This window comes from Pan paniscus, chromosome 18, assembly GCF_029289425.2.
Source record: "Pan paniscus chromosome 18, NHGRI_mPanPan1-v2.0_pri, whole genome shotgun sequence".
Lineage (NCBI taxonomy): Eukaryota > Metazoa > Chordata > Mammalia > Primates > Hominidae > Pan > Pan paniscus.
Genome location: NC_073267.2, coordinates 69,236,590 through 69,257,580, shown reverse-complemented (window position 1 = coordinate 69,257,580; position 20,991 = coordinate 69,236,590). Strand labels below are relative to the sequence as shown.

General features: G+C 36.6%; 1 pseudogene; it reads left to right on the top strand.

Moving 5' to 3' along the window:
• Positions 1 to 437: 437 nt before the first annotated feature.
• On the top strand, positions 438 to 20,785 carry LOC129394116 (MICOS complex subunit MIC26-like; annotated as a pseudogene).
• The last annotated feature ends 206 nt before the right edge of the window (positions 20,786 to 20,991 follow it).

The following is a 20,991-nucleotide window of genomic DNA, read 5'->3' as shown; positions in this document are numbered from 1 at the left end:
ATTATATATTATATATATTATATATTGTATATATAATATATTATATATTATATAGTATATATAATATATTATATATTATATAGTATATATAATATAGTATATATATTATATATTATATAGTATATATAATATAGTATATATATTATATATTATATAGTGTATATATATTATATATTATATATATATAATCACCTAATACCCCACAGTATAAAATTCATATGGTACCACAAAAGACCACAGGTAGCCAAAGTAATCCTGAACAAGATTAACAAAGCTGGAGGCATCATGCTTTTTTATTTCAAACTACATTATAAAGTTATAGTGATTGAAATAGTATGTATTGGCATACAAACGGACACAAAGACCAGCAGAACAGAGAGCCCAGAAATAAATCCATGCATCTTTGATAAATAAGCCCTTTCACAAGGGCACCAAGAATGCATAATAAGGAAAAGACAACCTTTTCAATAAATGATATTGATCTGGATCTCAACATGCAGAAGAATGATATTGGATTTTTACATCACACTATACATAAAAAGCAACTCACAATAGATGACTTAACGTAAGACTTAAACGTAAGACCTGAAACCATAAAACTCCTTAGAAGCTAACATAAGAGAAAACATAGAAAAACTTAAGAGAAAGATCCTTTCGCATAAATCTTGGCAATGATTTTTTTGGATATGACACCAAAAACAGGCAACAGAAGCAAACATAAACAACTGGGACTATACCAAACTAAAAATGTATACACAGCAAAGGAAATAATTAACAAAATGAAAAGGCAAGCTACAAATTGGGAGAAAATATTTGTAAAACATATATTTAATAAGGAGTTAATATCTAAAATTTATAAGGAATTCATACCACTCAAAAACACAAAAACACATAACCTTATTTAAAAATAAGCAAAGGATCTGAATAGATGTTTCTCAAAAGAAGACATACATATGACCAAAAGGCATAAGAAAAACTGCTCAACATCACTAATCATCAGGACATGTAAATCAAAATGACAATGAGATAACACATCACTCTTGTTAGAATGGCTATTATGAAAATGTCAAAACATAAGTGTTGGTGAGGATGTAGAGAGAAAGGAATTCTTTTACACTGTTGGGAGTGTAAATTGGTGCAGCCATTACAGGGCTTTTTTAAAAAATTAAAAATAGAACAAGCATATGATCCAGCAATGCCACCACTGAGTATATATCCAAAGGATATGAAATCATCTTCTCAAGCACAATGTCTACAATCCTATGTTTATTGCAGCATTATTCACAATAGCCAAGATAGGGAATCAACTTAAGTGTCCATTGACAGATGAATGAATAAATTGAGATCTATATATATGTTCACAGACAATTCAGTCTTAAAAAATAAGGAAATCTCATTATTTGCTACAACATACAGAACATTATATTGAGTGCAATAAGCCAAACACACAAAGATAAATACTGTATGATCTCACTTATATGTAAGAGAAGTATACACTTTAGCATGAAACTAAAGGGAAGTATATATTGTAAACAACAATACTACAGACATCATTTTAAACATGTCTTTGGTAACTTTAAGACAAAACATCCTTTGGATTAGTTACTAGAAGTGTCATTGACCAAAAGTAGATGCTTCTAACTTTGATGTATAGTGCTATCTACTTCTCCACAAAAATGTAAACTGAAAAAAATTAATTCCAAGTGTATCATGCATTGGTGGATTCTCACCTTTAAATTATACTTCTTGTGAGAATGAGAAATCACGCTATTAACTATTAGAAACAGGCTAGTCTTGATTTAAGACCCAAAGTGATTACAGTCAACCAGGAAATTAGCTGTGATTTGGATTCCTTTTTAAATCATTTTAACCAAGAATAAAGGAAAAGTATGCAATTAAAAATCACCATTCACTGACATAAAACTTATATTTAACCTTTAATATATTCCAGGCCCTCTGTACAAAATGATGTGCTTAACTTCAAGGAGATTATCCAACATGTTGGTGGACTGAACAGATTGGTTGCAACTATGGCTACAATTATTCCCCTATCTGTATACAGGACCCTTTGCAATGTGATTCTATGGCTCCTCCTACCAAGAAGTAGACTTTATTTCCCACCTTGAATCCATGCTGTCCATGTGACTTATTTTGACAAGTAGAATGCAACATAGACAACATTGCGCCCGTTCAGAGTCAGTGCATCAGCTCACTCTTGGAAACTTGTCTAGTCACTATAAATTGGCCTACCCTGCTGGATGACAAGAGGCATATGGCCCAGTTTTCCCCATCACTGCAGCCAAGGGCCAGCCAAGTCTCTAAAGCAGAGCCACAGATGCATGAGTAAACTCAGCCAAGACCAAAAGACCATCTAGCTGAGCCCGGCTCAAATTGCCAAACTACAAAAACAAAAGCTAATATATGGTTGCCATTTTAAGCAATTAACTTTGGGAGTGGATTTTTTATACAAATAAAGTTAACTGATACATTGAGTATCTTTCTCATAAAATTTATTTAAGAGTAAAGAGAAGAGCTCCCAGAACTGGGAGAATAGGGAAATATTTTTTCTATAAGATACGGCTTTTGGTCTGATCCTTGGAGGAACTAAAATTCAACCAATAATATTTACAAAGCAGTATTCCAAGCACGTAGAACCATCCCACAGTTATCAACTCTGGGGGGTACTAGAAGAATGTTTTATGGACACCGTTTAAAAGACAGAGAATATTACATCATACGGTGAAAGCATTTTTAACATAGGATTATTGTAAAAATAAACATATCAAAATATGTTAAGCACCAGAACAGTGCCTAGTATGTAGTAACTGTTAGCTACGTCTTATGCCTAGCGAACAGTTTGATTTTTTGTTTACCTATCAGACTGTTTTGTGCTATGTGTGCCCATGCACACATGGATATGTGTAGGAGGTAGCGAAGCACAGAAGGAAGGGAAAGAAATTTCTGGGAAAGGTGGAAGCATGAGCATAGAAGTGGCATATTTGGGCCATGCTTCTAAATAGTGGCTTGTAGTTTTACAAAGAATTTTCAAACCACTTTTTTCTCACTGTCTACAGCAAACTGGATAATTCAGCACGTATGTATTTGTGACTTTTACATTTCAGGCACTGTGTTAATTAACACTTGAATAATGTAGGATCAACTATAGGTAATATTAAATTTATGGACCCCGAAAGTCTTGCATCTTACCAAGAGTTCCTCTTTAAATTTCCTAAGAGGAAACTTAAGTAAAATATTCAGCCCAATTCTAGTAAGTGTTCACCTTTGTGTATTAACATTGTCCCAATTTAAAATTATTCCCCTATTTTTTATCATTTTTAATACACCGAATTAGTGTCTTTATTTCAGGTTCCCAATTTTTTTAAAACAGGGAGAAACATTAACACCTAGTGAAATAAATTCTTTGCCAAATTAGTCACTCCTAGGTTTTTGCTTTGGAAGGTGAGTCACAAGGCTACATTTGAAAACAACTTTATATAAACACAAATCTATAGATAATAGACAGGAGAATAATGTAGATTTGTTTGCATTTATAAAGTTTGCCTCCACACATTTCTTATGTCAGAGTTACTCCTTACTGCATCGATATATTGATGTTTTAAAATCTTCTTTTTGATTTTTATTATAGATTTAAGAAAGGGCTTGTCATCCACGGCACTATTGACATCTTAGATTGGATGAGGGGAAGAGGCTTTATATAGGATGTTTAGCATCATCTCTGAAATCTGGTATAGGAAGTTTGCTTCATTCATTTATTTGTTTATTTAGAATACTGTTGAAATAGCATGGAATAATCCAAGAGTCTAAGTGACCTCTAACAATCACAGCTGGCAATGAGTAAATTCATGAAATTACAAAGTATAGCAATGACTTTCAAACTGTAAAACATAGAACCAAACTGTCTTTAGAATGATCAATTTGTAACAAAACAGCAGGAAGTTTATTTCCCTTCTAAAGAAATAGATATATTTCATTAATTATCGTGTTAAGAGAAAAAAAGTCCTATTTGTTTAGCAAACAATAGACAGAACTACATGTTTTTATCAAGGATTTTCTTCTTTAACTTGCAAAATACTCATTCAACTCTGCTGAGTTTTTAACGTGCAGCATTTCATGTGCAATAAGACCATTATGTTAATATAACAGATGTCTTTCAAACTGTCAAACATTAATTACAATTAACTAGAGTGTTTTTAAAATAAGATTAAATTGTGACTTATTTTGAATTATGGTTCAACAAGCTAATGTTCTTTTCTCAAAGACTACATATTGACTGATCATGGTAAATAGTGATTGCAAGATAGTTTTTTTTAAAGACTATACTCAGAAAATAATGTGATATTTTGTGGGCTATCTTTGAAACACTTCTCAGTCCTTTGAATAGAGTGGAATGGATGTTTACTATATTTAGAGCAAAAACATGTCTGTATTAAGCAGAGGCTGAAAAAATGCCAATTTAAAAATTCTTACCAAGAAGCAAGGGTTCCAAACCCACTTAGCAATCTTTGATACATTTGTAATCATTTATTTTTGGTAATATTTAGTGTCTGCAGAAAAGGACTGCAATCTTTAATTTTTAGATTCTTCTAGCAAAGCCTCAAAATAGTAAGTAGATATTGATTTGGGTAGGTCAATGTTTGTCTTGTAAATGCTAAAATCCCTAAAATGCACTTGCATAATGTATGTCAATTTGACTTGTAAACTTTTGACTAATATTATTAATTTGTACTATAATTTAAACTGATATTGAACGTAAACATGTTAAATCTATATAATAAAACAGGTGTTCCCTAACTTAGATATTATTTGATCCCTGCTGACCATATATAATCCATTACTATAAAATGGCAGGAGTTAAAATTATGTGGTACCCTTAAAACATCACTGACTCTAAAACCAAATTTGGTCTCAAATTCCTGTCATATCACTTACTACGGACGTGAACATAAGCAACTCATTTGACATCTACTTTCTAACTTTCTCACCTGTAAAACAAGACAACTAGCCGGGCGCAGTGGCTCACGCCTGTAATCCCAGCACTTTGGGAGGCCGAGGCGGGCAGATCACGAGGTCAGGAGATTGAGACCATCCTGGCTAACACGGTGAAACCCAGTCTCTACTAAAAATACAAAAATTTAGCCGGGCGTGGTGGCGGGCGCCTGTAGTCCCAGTTACTGGGGAGGCTGAGGCAGGAGAATGGCGTGAACCCGGGAGGCGGAGCTTGCAGTGAGCGGAGATCGCGCCACTGCGCTCCAACCTGGGCAACAGAGGGAGGCTCCATCTCAAAAAAAAAAAAAAAAAAAAAACCAACTAAAGTAAATTCTACCTGCCACTTTGTTGTTTTATTTTGTTGTGTATTTTTTTTCTCAGCCCCATTCTGGCACTCGGTAAATGTTGGATGAATACCAGCTCCATTAAATTTCCATATGGGGAGTTCCAAAATTTGACATATGATATGTTTCGAAAATTCTTAATGTATTTCTGGTATTTGTAGTTGAGAGATCCAATTATTCTAATGAAAATAACATTTTCATTAGAAAACACCGTACATAAGAAATTCTGTGATAAACAGAATAACAAGTTCCCAATGATGTCCATGTCCTAATCCCACAAATCTGTGAATATATTACCTTACATGACAAAATAAACTTTGCAGGTGTCTTCATAGTTAAGGGTCTTTTATTTAGGACTTATTTTTCAAGCTATACAAATAATAAAATGCAAGTTATACCTCTGACATTAACTTCCAAAATGGATGAATCAGCCCTGTACCATTTCTCTATTAAAATAATTTCAGACTTCCTTTCTGCTAAAATCGTTTTGGTGGAACATATCAGATGATTGTTTGTTCTTCTAAAAGTAGGGAACTAAAGCAACCAACCTCAACCTCTTTCAAAGTCATCAATTATACCTAAAAAGATTTTTTTCAAAATCCAATTCCAACACTTCTAATAAGTCTCGTAATAACTCTGGTTTCCTCTTAATACTTGTAGTATTAAGTATCGTATGGTATCGAATATTCTACAAAGCACTTACTGTTCATCCTATAGTATTATACATTATCTGGTAGACTTTAAACTCCTCAATTGTTACATAAAATTTGTGGAAAAAACATATAGATAGGTATAAATAGTATTTACTTATATATTTTAGAAAACATTTATTTAATCCCACTACATGCAGGCACTGTTCTTTTCAAAAAAGAGTAGAAATGCTTAACAATCAGAAGATCCTTGTAAAGAAAAATCTGTTTGTTTAAAAAGATTATTATAATTTGATTAAAAATTTTAGCAAAGTTACACACCATACATAATGTATGAGTAAGACCTTCAGCAGGAAAGAAGATCCAGCCCAAGAAACCACATGCAGAGGGAATACACACATGTATGTGAACAGAGTTAAGGGATACTGAGGCACCCAAAGACTAGCAACAGTAGTAATGCATTATCATCCCTAAGACAAAAAGATATTTATGCGACCAAAAAACATATTTTAAAAAAGCTCAACATCACTGATCATTAGAGAAATACAAATCAAAACCACAATGAGATACCATCTCACACCAGGCTGAATGTCAATTATTAAAAAGTCAAGAAACAACAGATGATGGCGAGGTTGGGGAGAAATAGGAATGCTTTTACATTGTTGGCAGGAATGTAAATTAGTCTGACCACTGTGGAAGACAGTGTGGCAATTCCTCAAAGACCTAGAACCAGAAATACCATTTGACCCAGCAATCCCATTACTGGGTATATACCCAAAGAAATATAAATCATTCTATTACAAAGATACATGTATGCATGTGTTCCTTGCAAGACTATTCACAGTAGCAAAGACATGAAATCAACCCAAATGCCCCTCGATGATAGATTGGATAAAGAAAATGTGGTACATATACACCATGGAATACTATGCAGCCATAAAAAGGAACGAGATCATGTCCTTCTCAGGGATATGGATGGAGCTGGAAGCCATTATCTTTAGCAAACTAACACCAGAACAGAAAACCAAACACCACATGTTCTCACTTATAAGTGGGAGCTCAACAATGAGGACACATAGACACAGGGAGGGCAACAACACACACACTGAGGCCTGTCGGTCAGGGGACAGGGGAAGGGAGAGGATAAGCATAAGTAGTTAATGCACGTGGGGTTTAACACCTAGGTGATGGGTTGATAGGTGCAGCAAACCACCATAGCACACATTTACCTATGTAATGAACCTGCACATCCTGTACATGTATCCCAGAATGTAAAACAAAATAAAATAAAATTTAAAAAAATAATAAAAACAGAAAAAACATTACATAAAGAGCAAGAAGAAATAGAGAGTTACTGGAGTACAATGTGAACTGGAGCCATGGAGGAAAGGCTGTGTAACAGGAAAGGGATCATCGAAGGACACAACCATGCCAGGAACAAAGCTTAAAATAGGTAGAGCACAGGAAGGAATGGCCTCCTCTCCCACTGACTCCTGCATCCCACAACTTGCGATTTTTTTCTGGGTACCATAGACTTAGCCAAAACAAATGACATAAAGCAAGAGTAGGGAAATGGGGGAAGCACTTGGAATCAGACTTCTGAGCATTGGGGCAGGAAAGAAACGTCTAGACAATGTATCTGAGTACATAGAGATAGGGTTGAGCAAAGGCAGAATAAGAAACATACATACTCAGTGTAGAAAAACAGGTATGCTGGTTATATTTGAATAGAAGGGAAGGGAGACCTACAGGGAGAAGGTTAATTAGAAAGACAGCAAAGGCATTCCAAGTAGAGACAATTGCACAAACATGTGAGTAGACCTTGGAATAACAAGAAAGTCAGTGTGCCTCCAAAGAGCAGGTATTGGCTGGAGGAGTCTGGGAAAGTACGTGTAATCCATATCATGTTACCTTTAGTGCCTGAGCCACAAATGTGAACAGATATTCACTGACTAGTGTTGGGTGAATGAATGACCAAATGAATTAACTGAAATTTCCTTTATGCTGATTTTTACACAAATCAAGAATGGCAGATGCAGTATTTCTATCATCATACCGTAGTTCTGGTAGATGCTGTCTTGTTAAATATGTCCTGATAATTCAACTTCAATGGATTCCAGTTGTTTTTCCCATTAGCTTTTTGTTGTTGTTTGTAATGAATAATGCACTGGGGCTTGAGATGTTGAGTGAAATTTCATACCAAGATATGTATATGCTTTTTTGTAATATTTTAAATTTCAAAGGAAATTGAAAATTAGTAGTAATTACTACTTTTTACTTAAGTAAATTGAAGTTCAGAAATATAGTACCAGAGAAGATAAAAATAGAACACAAAATACAATGTTAATGATTGTTAGAAATAAAAATTGAAAAAATGAGCATACAATCTCACAATATTTTTTTCACTTCAATATCTCTAAAGTCTGTTGGTACTAATGAATAATCTAATGTCTTTAAAGTTCATGAAAAAAATAAGATCTATAGGCTACGCCTTAGGAGAAACTGATATTTATCAATACCCAATATAAACCTACATTTATCAGCTCAGGTATCATTGTTCTACATTATCATCACAACTTTTCTTGAATTTTTCTAATGCTCTTATCTCTAATGACAAAGGCATTGCATAGGCTATTTTATTTAGATGTCATAATAATCCAGTGAAGTAGGAACATTCATCCCCACTTTACAGATGAGAAAACTGCTTCAAAAAGTTTGAGTAGTTTGCATAAAAACATATTAAACCATAGTGTCAGAGGCATTAGAACCAGACTGACTCCCATTTTGAGTGGGTGCTGGGTAAAATGTGACTGAGACCTACTGGGCTGCATTCACAGGACATTAGCATTCTTAGTCACAGGATAAGATACAGGTCACAAAGACCCCACTGATAAAACAGGATGCAGTAAGGAAGGCTGCAGAAACCCCCCAAAACCAAGATGGCAACGAAAGTGACCTCCAGTCATCCTCACTACATACTAATTATTGCATATTATACCTAATTATAACGCATTGGTATGCCAAAAGACTCCCACCAGTGCCATGACAGTTTACAAATGCCATGGCTACGTCCAGAAGTTACCTTTATATGGTCTAAAAGGAAGGTGAATCCTTAGTTCTGGGAAATCCTCATTCCCTTTCCCAGAAAACTCATGAAATAACCCCTTGTTTAGCATATGATGAAATAACCATAAAAATAGCCAACCAACAGCCTTCAAAGCTCTGCTTATGGAGTTGCCATTCTTTTGTTTCTTTACTTTCTTTTTTTTAATTATCATACTTTAAGTTCTAGGGTACATGTGCACAACATGCAGGTTAGTTACATAGGTATACATGTGCCATGTTGGTTTGCTGCACCCATCAACTCGTCATTTACATTAGGTATTTGTCCTAACCCTATGCCTCCCCCAGCTCCCCACCCCCCAACAGGCCCCAGTGTGTGATGTTTCCCTCCCTATCTTCATGTGTTCTCATTGTTCAACTCCCACTTATGAGTGAGAACATGCAGTGTTTGGTTTTCTCTTCTCGTGTTGCTTTGCTGAGAATGATGCAAAGTACATGAACTCATCCTTTTTTATGGCTCCATAGTATTCCATGGTGTATATGTGCCAGATTTTCTTTATCCAGTGTATAATTGATGGGCATTTGGGTTGCTTCCAAGACTTTGCTATTGTGAACAGTGCTGCAATAAACATAAATGTGCATGTGTCTTTGTAGTAGAATGATTTATAATCCTTTGGGTATATAACCAGTAATGGGATTGTCGGGTCAAATGGTATTTCTAGTTCTAGATCCTTGAGGAATCACCACACTGTCTTTCACAATGGTTGAACTAGTTTACAGTCCCACCAACAGTGTAAAAGCATTCCTATTTCTCCACATCCTCTACAGCATCTGTTGTTTCCTGATTTTTTAATGATCGCTATTCTAACTGGCGTGAGATGTTATCTCATTGTGGTTTTGATTTGCATTTCTCTGATGACCAGTGATGATAAGCATTTTTTCGTATGTCTGTTGGCTGCATAAATGTCTTCTTTTGAGAAGTGTCTGTTCATATCCTTTGCCCACTTTTTGATGGTGGTGTTTTTTTCTTGTAATTTTGTTTAAGTTCTTTGTAGATTCTGGATATTAGCCCTTTGTAGGATGGAAAGTTTGCAAAAATTTTCTCCCATTCTGCAGGTTGCCTGTTCACTCTGATGATAGTTTCTTTTGCTGTACAGAAGTTATTTAGTTTAATTAGGTCCCATTTGTCTATTTTGGCTTTTTTTTTTGCCATTGCTTTTGGTGTTTTAGTCATGAAGTCTTTGCCCATGCCTATGTCCTGAATGGTACTGCCTAGGTTTTCTTCTAGGTTAGGTCTTACATTTAAATCTTTAATTCATCTTGAGTTAATTTTTGTATAAAGTGTAAGGAAAGGATCCAGTTTCAACTTTCTGCATATGGCTAGCCAGTTTTCCTAGCACAATTTATTATTAAATAAGGAATCCTTTCCCCATTGCTTGTTTTTGTCAGGTTTTGTCAAAGATCAGATGGTTGTAGATGTGTGGTGTTGTTTCTGAGGCCTCTGTTCTGTTCCATTGATCAATATATCTGTTTTGGTACCAGTACCATGCTGTTTTGGTTACTGTAGCCTTGTAGTATAGTTTGAAGTCAGGTAGCGTGATGCCTTCAACTTTGTTCTTTTTGCTTAGGATTGTCTTGGCTATGTGAGCTCTTTTTTGGTTCCATATGAACTGTAAAGTAGTTTTTTCCAAGTCTGTGAAGGAAGTCAGTGGTAGCATGATGGGAATAGCATTGAATCTATAAATTACCTTGGGCAGTATGGCCATTTTTACAATATTGATTCTTTCTATCCATGAGCATGGAATGTTCTTCCATTTGTTTGTGTCCTCTTTTATTTCCTTGAGCAGTGGTTTGTAGTTCTCCTTGAAGAGGTCCTTCACATCCCTTGTAAGATGGAGTCCTAGGTATTTTATTCTTTTTGTAGTAATTGTGAATGGGAGTTCACTCATGATTTGGCTCTCTCTGTTATTGGTGTATAGGAATGCTTGTGATTTTTGCACATTGATTTTTTTTATCCTGAGACTTTGCTGAAGTTGCTTATCATTTAAGGAGATTTTGGGCTGAGACAATGGGGTTTTCTAAATATACAATCATGTCATCTGCAAACAGAGACAACTTGACTTCCTCTTTTCCTAATAGAATACCCTTTATTTCTTTCTCCTGCCTGATTGCCCTTGCCAGGACTTCCAATACTATGTTGAATAGGAGTGATGAGAGAGAGCATCCTTGTTTTGTGCCAGTTTTGAAAGGGAATGCTTCCAGTTTTTGCCCATTCAGTATGATATTGACTGTGGCTTTGTCATAAATAGCTTTTATTATTTTGAGATAGGTTCCATCAATACCTAGTTTATTAAAGAGTTTTTAACATGAAAGCCTGCTGAATCTTGTCGAAGGGCTTTTCTGCATCTATTGAGATAGTTATGTGGTATTTGTCATTACTTCTGTTTATGTGATGGATTATGTTTATTGATTTGCATATGTTGAACCAGCCTTGCATCCCAGGGATGAAGCTGACTTGATTGTGGTGGAGAAGCTTTTTGGTGTGCTGCTGGATTCGGTTTGCCAGTATTTTATTGATGATTTTCGCATTCATCAGGGATATTGTTCTTCAGGGATACTGGCCTAAACTTCTCCTTTTTTGTTGTGTCTCTGCCAGGCTTTTGTATCAGGATGATGCTGGCCTCATAAAATAAGTTAGGGAGGATTCCCTCTTTGCTATTGATTGGAATAGTTTCAGAAGGGATGGTACCAGTTCCTCTTGGTACCTCTGGTAGAATTCGTCTGTGAATCCATCTGGTCCGGGACTTTTTTTGGTTGGTAGGCTATTAATTATTGCCTCAATTTCAGAACCTGTTATTGGTCTATTCAGAGATTCGACTTAGGGTGTATGTGTCGAGGAATTTATCCATTTCTTCTAGATTTTCTAGTTTATTTGCATAGAGGTGTTTATAGTATTCTCTGATGGTAGTTTGTATTTCTGTGGGATCAGTGGTAATATCCCCTTTATCATTTCTTATTGCATCTATTTGATTCTTCTCTCATTTCTTTTTTATTAGTCTTGCTAGTGGTCTATTTTGTTGATCTTTCCAAGAAAAAAAACAGCTCCTGGATTCACTGATTTTTTGAAGAGTTTTTTGTGTCTCCATCTCCTTCAGTTCTGCTCTGATCTTAGTTATTTCTTGACTTCTGCTAGCTTTTGAATTTGTTTGCTCTTGTTTCTCTAGTTCTTTTCATTATGATGTTAGGGTGTCGATTTTAGATCTTTCCTGCTTTCTCTTGTGGGCATTTAGTGCTATAAATTTCCCTTTACATACTGCTTTAAATGTGTCCCAGAGATTCTGGTACATTGTGTCTTTGTTCTCATTGGTTTCAAAGAACATCTTTATTTCTGTCTTCATTTCATTATTTACCCAGGAGTCATTCAGGAGAAGATTGTTCAGTTTCCATGTATTTGTGCAGTTTTGAGTGAGTTTCTTATTCCTGAGTACTAATTTGATTGCAATGTGGTCTGAGAGACATTCTATTGTGATTTCTGTTCTTTTACAAATGCTGAGGAGTGTTTTACTTCCAATTATGTGGTCAATTTTAGAATAAGTGCAATGTGGTGCTGAGAAGAATGTATATTCTGTTGATTTGGGTTGGAGAGTTTTGTAGATGTCTATTAGGTCCACTTGGTCCAGAGCTGAGTTCAAGTCCTGGATATCCTTGTAAATTTTCTGTCTCTTTGATTTGTCTACTATTGACAGTGGGGTGTTAAAGTCTCCCATTATTATTGTGTGGGAGTCTAAGTCTCTTTATTGGTCTCTAAGAACTTGCTTTACGAATCTGGGTGCTCCTGTATGCATATATTTTTAGGATGGTTAACTCTTCTTTTTGAATTGATCCCTTTACCATTATGTAATGGCCTTCTTTGCCTCTTTTGATCTTTGTTGGTTTAAAGTCTGTTTTATCAGAGACTAGGATTGCAACCCCTGCCTTTTTTTTTTTTTTTTTTTTTTTGCTTTTCATTTGCTTGGTAGATCTTCCTCCATCCCTTTATTTTGAGCCTATGTGTGTCTTTGCATGTGAGATGGGTCTCCTGAATACAGCACACTGATGGTCTTCACTCTATCCAATTTGCCAGTCTGTGTCTTTTAGTTGGGGCATTTAACCCATTTACATTTAAGGTTAATATTGTTATGTGTGAATTTGATCCTGTTATTGTGATGCTAGCTGGTTATTTCACCCATTAATTGATGCAGTTTCTTCATAGCATTGATGGTCTTTACAATTTGGCATGTTCTTGCAGTGGCTGGTACCAGTTGTTACTTTCCATGTTTAGTGCTTCCTTCAGGAGTTCTTGTAAGGCAGGCCTGGTGGTGACAAAATCTCTCAGCATTTGCTTGTCTGTAAAGGATTTTATTTCTCCTTCACTTATGAAGCTTAGTTTGGCTGGATATGAAATTCTGGGTTGAAAATTCTTCTCTTTTAGAAACTTGCTTTCACTTTACTCTATGGACTCACCCCAAAATTCTTTCTTCCATGAAATTCAAGAACGCTCTCCTGAGGTCTGGAGCAGGGCCCTTTTCTAGTAACAATAGTTCTGCTATTCAGACTGATATCTGACTTCACAGTCGACACCCTGAATCAATGTGCTTTCCTGAATACATGGCATACTTTTTAAAAGTAAAAATTCCACACCTATTTTTGTATACACATAATCCAACTAACCTTGAGAATTTGGTTGAAGTGGCCTATTCCCTGAAATCACTGCCCATTGCCTCAGTCAGAAGTGATTGTTCCCCTCATTTTTAGGCAGGAGGTAGGTGAGACTCGATTGGGGACTAGATTGGAGACTGGCAGAAACTGGAAAGAGGAACTGAAAGTATGTTTTTATAAGGAATGTCCACCAGCGCCATGACAGTTTGCCATTGCCATGGCAACACCTGGAAGTTACTGCCTACTTTCTAGCTTTTTCTGAATAACCAGCCCCTTAATTAACATGTCCATAAAAGGGTATAAATATGACTACCTATGGAGTAGCCTTGCTCTGCAGGAGCTCACAGAGCTGTAACACTGCTGCCCACCTCAATAAAGCTGTTTTTTTCTACGCCAGCTTGCTCTTGAATTTCTTCCTGAGGGAAGCCAAGAACCTTCCCTGCTTCACTTGGAGTTTCTAAGAGTTGTGATTTGAGCATAACAAATATTTGTTTTGAACATGCCACGATGGAGGCACTGCTTTTCAAAGCTTCTTTAAATTTAAAAAACAATATATAAGTAAAAACAATATAAGTATACAGCTTGTTGAATTTTCACAAAGAAAACATACCACTGTAACTAGCATCCAGAACAAGAAACAGAACGTTACCTAAATCTCAGAAATCTCTTGTTGCTCCTTTTTAAAAAAATCATATTCCTTCTTCTATCCCCAAAGGTAACTATTATTCTGATTTCCAAGAACATAGACTAGTTTGGGGCAGATATTATTTTAAGTACTTTACATGTAAGATATTCAACACTATTGAGCTCTACACACAGAGATAATCTAAATAATTCACTCAGGTAACACAGCTGATGAATCCTATAGCTGGGATTCAAATTCTGGCTGTTTACTACAGAGGACACTCACTTAATCTATACTTCTGTATGGTCCATGTGGCAAATTATACCTTATACCTCATTTCCTCTTTAGTTGTGGCTATACCTATTTATTCCAGACAGACAGTAAGTTCCTAAAAGATAGGGTTTATATCTAATTCATTACATCTTGTTTAACATTCAGTGTAGTGTGTGGTCTATCCACTTAATAAATATTTGCTGATTGATTAAATGAAGGAATAAATAAAAGGAAACAAATAAATGTTTATTTAAAATGCTGTGCAACGACACTCTAGAACCTTGGGCAATATTAAAGCGATTTCCCCTCACAGTTGAAAGCACTGCTTTTTATTTCTCACTGCCACCAAAGAACACACTTCCACAAGCCCCGAGTCACTCAGCGTTTTCCAGTGATTGCGTATTTTCCATTAAATATAGTCATGTAAGCAGTAAAAATCTGTGCAGAACACGTAATGTTGTCTGATGGGATTTGGAAGAGAAGAATTTTTCCTTAATATGAATCGTCACTACTCAGGCAGCATCTTTCAGCCTCAGATTACAAAATACTTAACTGTTTTATTCACTTTTTTCCTCTGCTGACATTTCTTATTGTTACAAGCAAGACGACTTTGATAAATCCCTCTCTACCACTTTCTCAGAAGTAGCAATTCTGTTAGGTGTTAAAATACATTCCTCCCCAGTACTTACAAACTAATATTTTCATGAGTATAAAATATTAAGCAAAAGAGGTAACATTAGTAAATGTCAAGGCTAATCCTTCAGAGTTACTACTGGTTAAGATTTTAGAGGTTGATGAGCTGAGCTCGCCTCTTCACCCAGACAGGTGAAGTGAGTTGACCAATACTACCAGCTTGCTAAAAGAATTGCATACCTGGGAGCTCTGTCATGTTCATTCCACTACACCACTAGAAAGGATTATCTTCTCCTTTCTAGTTGAAGGTCAGCTGATGAATCACCTCTCTTGATCTTGCCCCGAGTTCCTCGTTCATTTCTTCTTAACTTAACCAGGGCAAGAGGGTTCCTCTGCTCCAAATGTTGCCCTCCTTTTCTTTGCTCTGCCTCTCACAAAAAGGGTATAAACGGCCCACAAAAAGGGTATAAATAGCCCACACATTCTGGGCCATGCAGTACTAAAACAGAAGTCAGAAATGTATTGCAATTAAGATGAATGTTTAATTATCTTACCCTAGGAGAGTCATGGAGCCTATGCTTCTATCAAATGAAAGGTCCAATTTTTGTCTCAGATTCCACTTCAAAGTTATTCATTACACAAACCAAACAATGCAGTTTTGACCATTAGTGATAGCAAACATTGAAGATTTTTTGCAAATAGTAATAAAGACATGGATTTGAACTTTGGCAAACTCCATGTGATAGCCTGAATAGTGCCCCACCCCCAGAGATGTTTTAATCCTAGTCTCAGAACCAATGAATATGTTACCACACATGATAAAAGGTACTTTGCATATGTGATTCATTTAAGGATCTTGGGATGGAGAGATTAACCTGGATTATGCTCATGGGCCCATTGTAATCACAAAGAGAGAGGGGGGAGGATTAGAGTCAGAAAAAAGTGATGTGTTGGGCAAAGAAAGACAAAGATTGGAAGATGCTATGCTGCTGGAAGAAAGTTGGGGCCATAAATCAACAAATGCAGGAAGCTTCTGGAAGGTAGAGAAGGCAAGAGAATGAATTCTCTCTCAAGACCACAGAAATAGCACAGCCCTGCTAACCCATTTTACATTTCTGACCTCTAGAGCTGCAAGAGTGTAAATTTGGGTTGTTTAAAGCCACTACATTTGTGATGATTTTTTACAGCAGCAATACAAAATAATGTATACACTTCATGTTAAAAATTATGGGACAAAAGACTCAGATGTACAGACTGTGGATCAAAAGAGATGAAGAGAAACCTGGAATAATAGAGAAAAACAATTTAATAGCTAAAATAGGTTAAGAATGTACATCAACTATTTAGAAGGAAAAGAATTGGAAAAATACTGGAATTCACTTCTTTATCCTCTATAGTATTTGAACATAATAATGTTCAATTGTGTGGAATAGTAAAATTCTATGTTGTTTCTTCTGTACAGATTGGTTTGGTTCATTTCAAACTAAATAAACATTTCCATCTTCATATAAAATCTTGTATTGAAGAACTCCTGCCAGATTTACTACAGATTAATGCATGTCCTCAACTGATTTTTGTAAAATTATAAGTGGAAGATTTACATTATGCTAACAGGCAGATGTGTGCATATTTGTATGTGTGTGTGTGTTGAATCACCATCTGGTTCTATATTTTAAAAGTTACTATTAACAAGAGTAAATAAAGCCCCTTCAACAAAATTTAAATTTCAATGTCATATATTATCCTAAATGAAATTATTTTAGTCAGCTAAATTTTAAAGTTTCCAGAATGTCACACTGAGGCCGGTTACAGAGATAACTTTGTACAGAGTTGGAAAAGGCAAAACCAGAAAAAGAGAGGAAGCATGTGGTAAGCTAAATAATGACCCCCAAAATGTATCCACATCCTACTGTCTGGAATCTGTGAATGTCACCCTATGTGGCAGAAAAGGATGTTGTGGATTTGATTACATTAAGGATCTTAGAATAAGGGGATTATCTTGGATAATCAAAGTGGGCCTTCAGTGTAATCCACATGTGTCTTTATGAGAAGGAGATTTGACACAGAAGGAGAAGGAAATGTAGCTTCAGAGGCAGAGATCAGACGTATGTGACCACAAGTCAAGAAAGGGTGGCAGCCACCAGAAGCTGGTAGAGGCAAGAAACAGATTATCACTTAGAGCTTCCAGAGGGAGTGTAACCCTACTGACACCCTGATTTCAGTTTAGTGATACCGATTTCAGATATTAGGTCTCTAAAACTTTAAGAGAATAATTGTTTTAAGCCACCACATTTGTGATAATTTGTTATAGGAGTCATGGGAAACATACAGATTTTGGTACCTAAAAACTACATATCTAAAACCTGTAACAAGTATCTAAAATGCTATATTTAACTAAATACCTAAAAACTGTAACAAATGTCTTTAAAAATCTTGTAACAAATGCCTAAAAATGTGAACATGGCCGTGGAATTGGGTAATAGGTAGAGACTCAAATAATTTTGAGGTGCTACTTAGGAAAAGCCTATACTGCTTTAAACAGACTATTGGTAGAAAAATGGGTATTATAGGCTCTGTTGATGAGGGCTCAGGAGTAAGTTAAGAGAACAGGAGAGAAACTCTCTATCATCTTAGAGTATATGTATGTTATCATCAATAGAATGTTGGTAGAAATATGCACATTAAAGGCTTTGCTGCTGAGGACTCAGAAAAAAATAAGGAACTTGATTTGGGGAGCTGAAGGAGAGGGACCCTTGTAATATAGTGACAGAAAGCCTAGCTGAATTGTGTCCTACAATTATGTGGAAGCATAACTTGTAAGCAAATAACTTGGTTGTTTTTCTGAATATTTTAGGCAACATGTTGAAAGTACGGTCAGATTTCTTTTTGCTGCTTATAATAAAATGCAAGAGGAGGGAGATAAATTGAGGAAGACTATTAAACAAAAACCAGGATTTCATGATTTGGGAAATTCTCTGCCTATTCATTTTGCAAAAGAAGCTAAAACGAGAAGATTCATACTTAGGAAAGTGTGTTCTGAAGAGAAAGTCAAGGGTGTGGTTAAACAACTATCACCCAGTGTCTCAAAAAGACCAAAAGGTGTGCGTAGGTTCTCACCCAGAGAGTTCTTTGAGGAGATTAAGCATGTGACTCATGGATCCATTGAGCATCTCAGCAGAATCCAGGAATAAAGATGAGACTACATAGGAAGGATCTTAAAAACCAAGCAAACAATACTTACTGGGTTCCTCTTAAGTTTTATTCTCCAAGCCAGTAGTTTTAATATACATTATTTTTATATATTAAAAAAACTGGGCCGGGTGCGGTGGCTCATGCCTGTAATCCCAGCACTTTGGGAGGCCGAGGCGGGCGGATCACCTAAGGTCAGGAGTTCGAGACCAGCCTGACCAACATGGAGAAACCCCATCTCTACTAAAAATACAAAATTAGCCAGGCGTAGTGGCGCATACCTGTAATCCCCGCTACTCAGGAGGCTGAGGCAGGAGAATCACTTGAACCCAGGAGGCGGAGGTTGCTGTGAGCCAAGATGGTGCCATTGCACTCCAGCCTGGGCAAAAAGAGCAACACTCCATCTCAAAAAAAAAAAAAAAAAAAAAAAAAAAAAAAAAAAAAAAAAAAACTGACACCACCTTTGTGAGCGAAGTATAATTATTCCCATTTTACATGTACAATATATTAGTTACAATTTCACATGTACGATATATCAGTTAGGTTTGTTTTTGGTTGCAAGCAACAGAGACCACTGCAATTAACTTAAAAATGGGTGTTAGTGGAAGGTTCGTAGGCAGCTCCATAGAACTGAAGGAGAACGTAAACAATCAGATATTGGAAAGAGAATACAAACATTGGAAAATTCGGACATTGGAATTCTGGAGGTGTACTAACCAGGACAAATGGATAGTGCTTTGGGGATGACTACCAGAATAAATCAGTTCTAAACCTTTTCCATATTTGTGTCACTTCGCTCAGGACTTCATTTCCCTGTAGGGAGAGACTGGTGGACTTAGCTTGTGACAACAATTAATACTGTGTGCCAGAGGAGGGCAGGATACCTGAATGGAAGGTTCCATCAAGAGCACAGGCAGGGGTGATTGAACCAAGGCTTCGCCGCACCGAGTTTGCCCTACTGCAGTCACCCACACCGCGGCTCGCTTACGGTTGGAGAAATCAAGGCCCTACCGGGGCCACCTCTCTGTTGTGGGCGTGGCCGAGGCTGGGGTGAGCCTGCCGGAGCTGCAGTTGCCAGCGACACGTTCAAGGTAATTCAGAGGGGTCCGTGGGGCCAGCCAGCCGGAGCGTGTTCACCTTCAGAGTCTGTGCAGCACCGAAAAAGGACTCACCTCCCAAAACTTCCGTGAAGGTTGACGAGCTTTCGCGAGGGCAAATCGCAGTGTGTGGAGGAGTCAAGGAACCAGCTTGAAGAAAGCTTCTCACAGCTCCGACACTTATTGCGAGCCATACACAAGCTGGTGTCAGGACACGTACTCCCAAAGTAAGCCCAAGATGCAAAGTTTGGTTCAGTGGGGGTTAGACAGCTATGACTATCTCCAAAATGCACCTCCTGGATTTTTTCCGAGACTTGGTGTTATTGGTTTTGCTGGCCTTATTGGACTCCTTTTGACTAGAGGTTCAAAAATAAAGAAGCTAGTGTATCTGCCTGGTTTCATGAGATTAGCTGCCTCCCTGTATTATCCACAACAAACCATCGTGTTTGCCTAGGTCAGTGGGGAGAGATTATATGACTGGAGTTTAAGATTTGTGGAAGGAGAACTTTCAAAAGCCAGGAAATGTGAAGAATTCACCTGGAACTAAGTAGAAAACTCCATGCTCTGCCCATCTTAACTTATTTAAGTTACCTATATTAAGTTACCTACAACTTAATCAGTTATAGGTACACATTGGAAACTCCACAGACTAAATCAGTATTTCTACAGAAAAATGTCAGAGAAGTCAGTATTGAATGTATTAAATCGGCTTTCTTCTTCAGGAAATACTAGATCAGACCTCTGTTATCTTGGGTGGTACCATCCTACACGCAAACTAATCTGAAATCCTTTCACCTAGGGATAATGTACAAACCTTAGAACTCCTCGTTTTCATGTTGCTATTTATTTACATAATTAAAACCCAAATTAAAAAAAAAAAAAGCATAGGCAATTCAAGATTCCTGTAGTTCCCAAAGAATAAAGTGAGGTGCTGAAGGAAGGTGGAATGGCTGCTGAACAGACTAAAAACACACATAGGGTAAATGAATATTCTCTACAATGATGCCCAGGGTTGTCCAGTGACTTGCCCGAAACCCCTATCAACAGAGTGGCTTAACCCTTACTTAGACCCCTCGATTTAAATTGAAGAGTTCATGTGTGTCTAATACACCTGCTAACCGTCTCCTATGGGATTTCAGTCCTCCCATACACATAATGAGGGAATTGGGCATATATGACCTTTCAGGGTTCTTCTAACTTTTAGCATTCTCCTCTAATGAACCAGCCTGTTGTTTTGAGGCAATGGATGGCTGTTTCTATCATTGACAACAGATATACTCACTTCATTCTTATTTACATAGACAGAAGCTGTGTAGTGACAAGGTCTCTTCAAGGCTGGAATACTTCCTTAATAATATGAACAAAATAGCATCTGGTATCAGTCTTGTCCCACTGACTTGACTGTAGTGATT